Genomic DNA, 10957 nt, shown 5'->3' with positions numbered 1-10957 from the left:
GGGAAAACTACAGCTCCCAGAGTGCACCGCGGTCCCAACGCGTAAAGCGTCCTGCCCGGAAAGAGAGCTGCGCAGACAGGGTTCCGGAACGGTTGTGCTGCCTAATAGTGATACTAGATGGAGAAAAATGCACTGCTGTTACATTACAGCCCCATTTCGAAGGCAGCATTATTACATCAAAACAGCAGCAACTCATGTCCGCTCATTAACGCCACTCCATACGGCATACCATACATCTGATTCATTTAAAAGAGTCTAAAGGGGTGTCAGGCTGTCAGCTTTAAGTTAAAGGAACAGTAACATCAAAAAATTAAATTGTTTTTAAGTAATCAAAAATGTAACGCAGTGTTGCCCTGTAGTAGTAAAACTGCTGTGTTTACTTCAGAAACTGTCACATACCTCCCAACATTTTGGAAATAAAAAGAGGCTGAGGGACAAAAAAAGTAGGAGCGTGTGTTTGCCACGCCTTTTTTGTGGCCACACCCCGTTTACAAAATTTGAGAGTTATGAAAGTTTGAACACATTTCTGTGTTTTTTCTCAGTTATTACAGTTTTGCTTATGCATATTTAATGGCCACAGAAAACGCAGGAAAACAAATACAATAATAATGCTTGTTTTGTCTTTATGTCCCCTGAACAATCACACAACACTCTGTTCACACACTATTCTACTGTGAGAATAAAAATGAGTTAATGCTTTGTCTGTTCCATGTCCTACAAACTCCATCCCTCTGTCCAGAGAAGCCCCTTTATGCTAGTCGTGAGCTGTGATAAAGAGCTGTGCCATCTGCTGAACATGGATTTCCTACGCTAGTTTTCAAAGGAAGATACTGGGCTCGTCCTTGGAACCAAGGGGCCTTTATCGGCAAGCCACTGGCAAGCTCACACTGGAAAGCAGCATTTATTAAACCATACCTAATTCTGAAAGCCTTTTCCCAAATATCTCTTTTCAAGGGAGAGTGCATGACTTGTGGTTGGAGTTAACACAGACTTTCAAGAGGGACACATTTCCAATGGAAAAGGTGGCAGGTGGAAAAGGAAACACACTCTTCCACTGCCTTCAATCTGGCAAACAAAAATAAGTAATAGGGTTGAAAAATAGATGTCATAGTATATTTTATCTCCCATTAAATTCTCTTTAAATTAGGGATGCACCGAATCCAGGTTTCGGTTCAAGAATCGGCCTTTTTTAGCAGTATTCGGTTTCGGCTGAATCCTTCTGCCAAACCAAATCATAATTTGCATATGCAAATTAGGGACATGGAAGGAAATCGCGTGACTTTTTGTCACAAAACAAAGAAGTAAAAAATGTTTTCCCCTTTCCACCCCTAATTTGCATATGCAAATAGGATTCACATTCGGTTCAGTATTTGGCCAAATCTTTCGCAAAGGAATGTGGGATTCGGCCGAATCCAAAATAGTGAATTAGGTGCATCCCTACTTTAAATGGACACTAGTATTTGCTCTTTTTAGCATTGACTTTGTGTATTAGAAACATAAAGCCATGAATATGAAATGATTTCCCCTTTGCTTCCTTTCCTTAGCTTCCATGAATTCTGACTATGAGATTTTGTACTGCATGAAACCAGGTCTTTATCAGAACTACTTGTGGTATAAATTCCTTGTAGGCTAGTGTGACACATGGTACAAGTGGATCCAGCTGATTATATAGAGAAGCTGCCCATGGCAGTTCTTATTAGTAGTTAGTCGGATTTGGACAATAAAAGAGCAGTAAACATACTGGAATTGTGGACACTTCAATTAATTTAATTGCTACCTTTACACTATAATTACTGTTTGCAATAGGGTAACTATCCATGAGATGTCACCACAATACCAATGAGGTTTTCAAAAACTAGATTTGACCAGAGACCTCATGATTTGGTCTGTCAGTTTGGCTGATTTTGGTTAGACTGAGTATGCATGGCATGTCAGGGTTGGTGTTGACAGACCATCTTATATTCCTTTTATATCTTTAGATGATCTGCCCACTTTTATTTGCCAATGCAGCATGATGGCTGGTATGTGGTGCCAGCATGTAAGGAAGTTAACAGGAGGTGAAACTGATAAAGCAAACTTTCTTTCGAAGTGGACTTGTGCTTAGATAGTAAGGATACTTTAAAAGTCCATTCAGGACTATGTATCCACTTTACAGGACACATTATTTTAAGCCTTGTATTTAAAAGCCCCCTGAATTGAGTTGCATAAGTTTAATTACACACACTAGCATCATATTCTAAGGAGCACAATAAGGCCATCAGCACTAAGAATGATATCCCCCTGCTAAGCCTATCCATCAGTAGGATCACATTGGATGTTAAAGGGATTCTGTCACGGGAAAAATGCATCAGTTAATCAGTTAGTGGTGCTTCAGCAGAACTGAAGTCTCTTTTTCAATAGAGCAAACAGATTTTTTTATATTTCATTTTGACATGGGGCTAGTCATATTGTAAGTTTCCAAGGAACCCCCAGTCACTGCTGTACTGCAAGTTGGAGTGATATCACCCCTCCCTCCCCCCCAGCAGCCTAAAGGCCCGTGTGTGGGGCCATCCGACGGGCATCCCGATCGATATCTGGCCGAAAGTCAGGCAGATGGCAATCGGGCACAGTAAAAATCCCATCGGGCCGCGGCCGCATCTGTCCGTTGATGCAACGCATGCAGAGAATCAGTAAGTAATTTCTTAAAAAAAGGTTTGCGAATTAAAAGTTTAAACTGTGTTGGTGGTTTTTTTTCATTAAAAAGAAACAAATTAAAAAAAAATAATAATTACTGTTACTGGTCCTTTTAAGGGCATGTAAAGGCAAAAAAATAAAATCAGATTTTTACTTTCTATAATGAAAAAGAAACCTATCTCCAATATACTTTAATTAAAAAATGTGTACCGATTTTATAAGAAACCTGACTGTATGCAGTGGAATTCTCCCTTCATTTACTGCTATGGATTGTAATTGTCAGATGGTCCCTAACTGCTGAGCAGGGAAAAAATCATACTTATGAACAGCAGGGGGAGCCCCCGCCTTACTTCCCAGCCATGCAGAACTCAAGCAGCTTTGTTTATGATGATCCCTAAGCAGCCCAGACCACACTGAGCATGTGCACAGTCTTTGTCTTGCAAAGATGTTTAACAAAGTTACAAGATGGTGATCCCCTGTAGCCAACTTTGAAAGCATAAATCATTTGTTTGATTAGGCTTGTGGTACAGTAAGTTCATGTTTATAATACAGCATTTCTAGCCTTATTCTATTTTAGACTTTACATGCCCTTTAACAATAGAACAATGGGAAGGGACCCAGATAGGAGGAACAACAGCCTGCCTGAAAGCACTTCCATCATGAAGTAATGGCTCTTTCTGAAAGCACAGGATCAGACAAAATGACCTGAGATGGCTGGCTACACACCAATGTTACAAATAAATAAATAGGTGGCTGCACAATTGGGTCAACCAGGGGAGTAACATATTATATATACATATTTGAAAAATGTTCTTAAAGGGGAACTTCACAAAAACATAACTTAAGCTTTTTTAAAAGTAAACATAATTCATGTGCATCAATTTTAAAAATATGTTGATTTTTCATGATTTTTAATGTTTTTTGACAGTTCCTTAAGCCTAGCCCCCTGCTCTTCTGCTGATCTTTCTGACTACTTTGCTGAGCTGGCTGACTACTGTTACTTTGTATCAACACCCATCTGTCCTTAGCCTGCATCCTCCAAACCCCACTATTCCCTGCACATGTGATTGCAATAAGGAACAGAACATTATAGTGCAATGTATTGTGGGTTATGTAGTTCCTGTATGTTGTCTGTAAACTGTGGAGAATTTGTTACAATTTGTAACATTAATGTTTTAATCCCTCCTTCCCTGCCAGGATTTCAAATGATGCAGAAAGAGAATAACTATCAAACAGCTGCATTTCAGCATAGAAAATGGCATTTTTTCATACTTTTTGAAGAAACAGGTAACTGTGATTGGTATATTAGGGGTTTCTGAGTTATGTGGGCCTCTTTATCACATTTTGGTTTGGAAGCCGAAGTTCCCCTTTAAATGCCATTGAGTCATTATGTGTGTAGTGGAAGCCATGAGATCTCTTTCTTATCCTGTAGAGCAGGACATTTTCAATCACTCACCCCACTATAACTTGAAGAGATATTTTTCAGGCAGAATTCAGACATGGAATGGTATAATCTAATTTACCTTCAACAGACATTGCAGCCACATGTCCCTTAAGAAAATTGTGCCCCAATGCCTGGTCAGGCAACCTACTTCATATCCAAAGAGGGACCAGTGTGCCATAGCATATTTTTTTGCCATGGGCTTATTATCAATGGCAAAACAATAAACTTTTAGAACCCTATATTACAAGATATACAAGAAAAGACTGTAAGAGGATGTGGAAGTGTCGTTCTGACCCTTATGCCACCAAGGGGTCGGGAGTGGGGATTCTTGGAAATGAATTTTCCAAACTGAGCATATTTGCAGTGATTACAGTAGAGGTACAACAAGTTATCTATCTTGAGACACACGTGACTACATTTCAGGCTGGTCAGTATAAAGGCTGAGATAGTAAATAACATATGGTGGGATAGGATAACAGTCTTTCCCGAATTTCCTTGGAAGCAATGAGTATCCATCCTACCTGCAGCTGACGTCAGCTCCTCTCTGTTGCTTCAGTGAACAGCCATGGAAAACGTGCAGGGGTTGCTATGTGATCCTGGCAATGAAGTGTTTGCCGGAGGTGACGGCTCATTACCTGAGTGAGGTGATTCTGCATGATAGCCCTAAAAACCAATAACAGGCCGGCTAGAGTTCCTTACTGGAAGAGTGGAGATATTGGCTGTAGTAGCAGAATGGAACTGACAACAACAGATATAACACTCTTCCCGCTACACGTCGTAGCTGTGTCTGCAGAAGTGTTCAGAGTGTGTTATTTCATTATCAGTGCACAACACAATAAAGTGACTTTTCTTCAGGAGCCTAATTGGCTGCAGCAGCTAATGCCTTGTATAACCCTGAGGCTCACCACTTACACCCTACAGGGAATCCCTTTCCGTCACGCTCCATTCTTTAACCGTTTTTTAATCATTAACTAGAAAATGAAGCCTGTTGTTGATGTCTACTTTTATTACAATAATTTATTTAAAGGAAAACTATACCCCCCAAACAATATATTGCATAAAACAGCCCATATGTAAAACCCTGCTTCATGTAAATAAACCATTTTCATAATAATATACTTTTTTAGCATTATGTGCCATTGGGTAATCCTAAATAAAAAATTGCCATTTTAAAAATAAGGGCCGCCACATGGGATCATAGGATTCACGGTACACACAAACAAAGCAAACAAACCATACATGTTAGGTCACAGAGTTGTGTCTTTTGCTTCCACACTTCTTCCTGTTACAGTAAGAGCTGCAGTATTTCTGGTCAGGTGATCTCTGAGGCAGCACAGGGACCATCAGAAATGGTGGTTCAAGGCAAGAGATGTAAAAGGGCAATATTTACTTACATATATATACCAATTTGGTGAGATTCTTTGATATAAACTATCTGTTGCTTTAGTATTCACTTTGAGGGTATAGTTTTCCTTTAATTTGAAGGAAATCTGCATTAATGATGTATTGGCAGGGACATTTCAGGCCCAAATGCTACTTGAGGCATCCAAAAATTGCCACCCCCACAAAGTGAGGTCTCTGCAGTAGAAGAACTGCATTTACAATTAATAAAGAAAAGAGGAAATTTTAAGTTACCAGCAACTAAAAACTAGCTCCCCCCCAGGGAGCGGGTCTGGGCCAGCGGGGCCCATAAGAGCCGGGCCCACAGGTTTTTTTCCGGGCGCCCCGCTAGCCTAGTCCGAGCCTGTCTATAGTTGTATAGAATCTTCTTTACCCCAGTCCCATCCCTACCTGAGCAGGGGATGCAAGTGAGTGGGTGGTTGAAATGGGGGGAGGGGGTAGACTGGTTTGGGTTGCTGTGTGCATTGAACCCTTTAGAATATTTTTTGCAGGTCTGGACTGGCATTCAAAACAGGCCCTGGCAAGTACGTAGAGGCCCAAACAGCCCCCCACCAGCCCAATAAATAGTGACTGTCTATGGCTATGCCATCTTACAGCAGCCCCTCTGTCATTTGCAGATTGCCAGTCTGGGCCCCGTGTAATTACACCACTGGACAGAAGGCCACTTCCAGATCCAGATATACATGAATAATGAAACAAAAGTACTCACAAATGCAGTACAAACAGGGTGATAATAACAACCCCTTTCTGTAACATCTGAGGAAGAAAAGGTCCCCTCCTTATATTTCTCAGTATATCCCTTATACCCTAGTCTGGAAAGTATAGTTTAGTATAACTATAAAAATACACAGAATGCATAATTATGACTTGTAAAATAAGGACTTGTTAATGATCCTTAGTGATGCCATCAGTTATTTTCATTGCTATTGTTATTTTTTCAATGAACGTAATTGAAAAGACTATACTGGACCTGTGACACTAAGAAGCCAAATTGCAATGTGGACTTAATTGACTCTTTCCTGCTGCTATAGTGTATACTTGTGTGTTAGATGGGTGTGAAACATGTGACTTATGGTGTCATTAAGGAACCCAGCTGGCAAGCAGTTAAATAGATATCGAAGCAGGTTTATAGGTTCACTGATTCGTGCACTGGGATATATATAGAGAGTGCAAACTCAACAGGGCTACAGGTTATAAGGAAGAGGTGGGGAATGATGTCACTGTACCTGGGTTCTGACAGATGTCCCTCTCTACAGTAAAGGATATAAAAACTGTATGTTAAAGCTCATCATTTGGTCCTAGGCTGTGATATACAACTCTAGGTAACATTACTGTATGAGTACACTGGCAATACAAGGAGCTTATGGACTGTCCCCACTGCAGATGGTCCTGCAAGAAAACCTGCCTTATCAGTTACCTTTCTGAGTCAAAACAAGTGTGTGAATGGTAAGGGAAACAAATTAGGGACGGACATTATCTAACAGTTGGCAGGCAGCATATGAGTGGATGAGAACTAAGTTTTCCAGAAGAGGAGAGTCAACAGCACCCTATCCAGGCCATTGCCACTGACAACCAAGCTCAGCACCAAACACAGTGACCCGAGCAAAAAAACCTAACAAACCTGCCAACCCATTTCCACTGGGTCTTCTGTCCTGGGCAGAACCACTAAGCTCCTCATGCTGGATACAAGGAATAAGATGGAAGCCATCCAAGTGCAAAAGGTTGGTCACTGTTACTGCGTAGACACTGTTACTGGGCCATCTGTCCCCCATTGCTAACAGCTCTATCTCCCTCTATCTGATCTTTCTCTCTTCTTCCTCTGTCTTTCCCCCTTTATGTTTTATGGGAATTAGCTAATTCTGATCTGGAATTGCATGTTACAAAGCTTAAGATATATGTTGCTGAATGTAGTAATTTCTAGGCTGTTTGTGAAAATGACTTTAAGTCAAAAGATAGCAGCACTCCTATTGTGTAAAAATAAAACCGCCTTTATTATTTCATACGGCAACTCCAGCAACGTTTCAGACCACCCAGGTCCTTTATCAAGCTGACAAAGACTGCTGTTTGTGGTGTGTGAAAATGACTTTATAAGTTAATATTTCATGTTAATCTTTCCAAATAGACAAATATTACAATACAGAAATAGTATTCATATGAATTATGATAAAGGACTTCTAATCCACAAGCCAAACACTGTCAGGAAAATTTACTAATGAGAAACTATATAGAATATATACAGTACACCCCATCGCCGTACAGTTTCACTAAAACAACACTGGGTAATGCTGATTTTTGCAAACAAAAACACAGTTCAGATCATTTGCAAGTACTTTAAAGTTTCCCTTTTTTCCCCCTTTTTTTGAGTCATAAAAAGATTTAAAGTGGACCTGTCACCCAGACACAAAAAGCTGTATGATAAAAGTCCTTTAAACATGAAATCCAATTTCTATTCTTTATTAAAACATTCATAGCTGTTGTAAGCTCATTTAAAAATCTCAGCTGTCGATTAAATATTGTCTACCCCTCTTCTATGCCTTAGGCATAGAGGCGGGGCAGATAATTACTTTCACTTTCCATTCAGCACTTCCTAGATGTCACTGCTCTTTACACATTCCCCCGTTCTCTTCACCGTTTTATTGTGTAACCAGGGCATGGGGATGGACATCAGGTCCCCCATTCTGGTGCACAAACAAGATTCTGAGATGATACAAGGCTTGTCTTAATAACAGTGTCCTCAAAATGGCTCCTGTCTGCTTGCTATCATTATTAATTCCCAGACCAGGATAGAAGATTCAAATGATTTATATAGTGCAATTAAAGTTTATTTTGCTTGACTAATGTGATAAAATAGGATTATGAATATTTTTATGGGTGACGGGTCCCCTTTACTGCTTTTAAGTGCAATACAAACTAAAACACCTGGTTTGTGTACAACATAGTCACTTTGGTGCCAGGAAATAACACTTGTCATGTGTTAAGAAAAAAGAAATCTTCTGACATTCAAGTTGATAAACTAAATACATTCACCATGGTGGTATGATTGATCTTCTCTGTGCATAATCTTACTAATGGCAAAATAAAGAGAACCCATCGAAATGAGTGGTTTTCATTGCCTTGAGTAATTGTAGAAAAGACAGAGCCCAATAAATGACCCAATTATATACAGTACAGATAACAGATACATTGTAAAAAATATATATATATATATAAAGTTGATGAGATCTGAGATCCAACCACACAAGAAATTCATCCACTAAAGGTTCCAATTTCATTATATGAAGAACAAATGAAAAAAGTTTAATAAAAGCATTACAATTTTTATTCATAGAGTAGAGTTCTATCAGGTGATTAAAATGAGGGATCTGCCAATTCTGGAGGATGTAGATGAAATTTGAGGGTGGGGCCATCTGTCATGGTGCGTCATTGGCAAATACTCATTTGTTCATTTATTTAGTGGTCTCAAGCCCAATAGTAGCATTATATTAACAAAACTGTCTGTAATGCATAACTTACATTTAATTATTAGTTATTCAAACTATTTTACTTCTAATCTAATTCAAAGTCGTAGTATCCTATTTGATGGTCAAAGTATCCAAAAAATTACTTCTAAATTCGAATTTTTTTACTTAGAAAATTCCTTCGAATTCACTTCGACCCTTGATTAATCTGCCCATAAGTCTACTGCAATCTGTCTACAGCAACTTGTGTCTGTAACTGTGAAATAGCTCTACATTGTCCTGTTGACTATAGAAGCCAATGCAGGGTGGTAGTGATGTGCAGGTCAAGAAACACCTGACCTGCAACTGACCCTAACCTGCTGCACCCCAGTCCACACCCTACCCTAACCCGGTGAACTCCCCTCTTTATATACCCATGCCTGCCCCGCTGTGACATCACTAAAGGGGCAGGGCCTGGAGAAGTATAAAAAGGCGCATGCAGAGTTGGAAGTGGGGTAGTAGAAGGCTGCGGGTGGGGAGAATAGAGGCTAAAGTTCAGCCCAAACCCATCTGCGGCCTTAGGACGTACTGTGAAAGTAGGCCTGATCCCGCCCAAACCGCGGTTTTACAGGCATCGAGTTAGCCCGCACACCACTACAGGGTGGGGTCTCATCTGTGTTTAGGTAAGTTCTGCAGGTAGCTTGGATCCACCTAACCACACTGCTCAACATCTAAAATTAAAGATTTGGACGTATTAGTTGTCATTTCCAGGGGTGCATAGCCTCAGGCAACAGCACCCTACTAGGTACCAGGGGCAGCAAAAATGCTGTTCCTGGTACTTTAAGAGCCAAATTTCTGGTTTTAAAAACAGAAAATCATCTTTTCTAGCGCAGAGAGCATAGTTAGGCTTTCTGCACTAGCATATGGGCCCTCTCTGCTGCCCTTGTGGACCCCCCTGGACCCCCTCAGGCAGGTCCGGACTGAGAATTAAAATAGGCCCTGGCATTTCAGGTACACAGAGGCCCAATCAGCCCACATAGAGGCCCAAACAGCCCCCACCAGCCTGCTAAATACTGACTTTCTATGGCACCTTATAGCAGCCCCTCTGGCATTTGCCAGAACCCACAGATTGCCAGTCCGGGCCTGCCCTCAGGCAAAAAAAGGTAAGCGCACAGGGGGGTTCGGCAGCAACTGCTGCTGCCTCAGGTGGCAGAGGGGCCAGGATCGCCCCTGGTCATTTCTGATCCATCTAAGCCACGGCCAGTAATACTAAGACATACTGCGAATCTACACTTAAGCCTACCCACTTTCATCTAAATTCTGCCTCTTTTGGGTTCCATGGAACTAAACTGCTGTAAAAGCAACCACTGGTGTAATTATAGGAAAGCAGACCTTACTTTTGAGCCTAAGTGGGAGGCTGGACAGGAGGGTCTGTTGGATAGAAATCCCCACAGCCACATATTCCAATCTCTTATTCAAATCAATGCATGGTTGCTAGGTCAGTTTGGACCTGCAAACTGGAGATCTGTTTAATAAAAAGCTAAATAACTAAAAAACCCATAAATAATAAATATCACTCTCTACATCATACTAAAAGTAAAAGTATCATTAGGGAAACATTTATTTTCAAATGTTGTTTTGTAGGAAACTAGATATTCTTTAAGTTACTTATATTTGTTCTTTCCATAATGTCAGGCATATGGCAATATTTTATTCTGGCTTATTTATCAACTATGAGTAAATTTGCACCAGGGCAGTAATCCCTGGCATCTGCATCTGCAGCTGGCTGACGGAAAAAAAAGATAAAAACTCATTGGTTGCAGTAGGTTACTGTCCAGGTACCTAGGTGTTTTACAACTACCCCTGCAAAAATAGGGTGGCAAAACCAAAAAAGACCACAACAAAAAAAGAAAATGCATACATTTAGAAAAAAGAAAGAACTCAAACCTCCAGCAGGTGCCAGTGACCTCCTAAAGTGTATATTCAGTAATGACAAATGCTC

Source organism: Xenopus laevis, chromosome 3S, assembly GCF_017654675.1.
Source record: "Xenopus laevis strain J_2021 chromosome 3S, Xenopus_laevis_v10.1, whole genome shotgun sequence".
In the NCBI taxonomy this organism is placed as follows: domain Eukaryota; kingdom Metazoa; phylum Chordata; class Amphibia; order Anura; family Pipidae; genus Xenopus; species Xenopus laevis.
Note: the sequence above shows the minus strand (reverse complement) of the source record.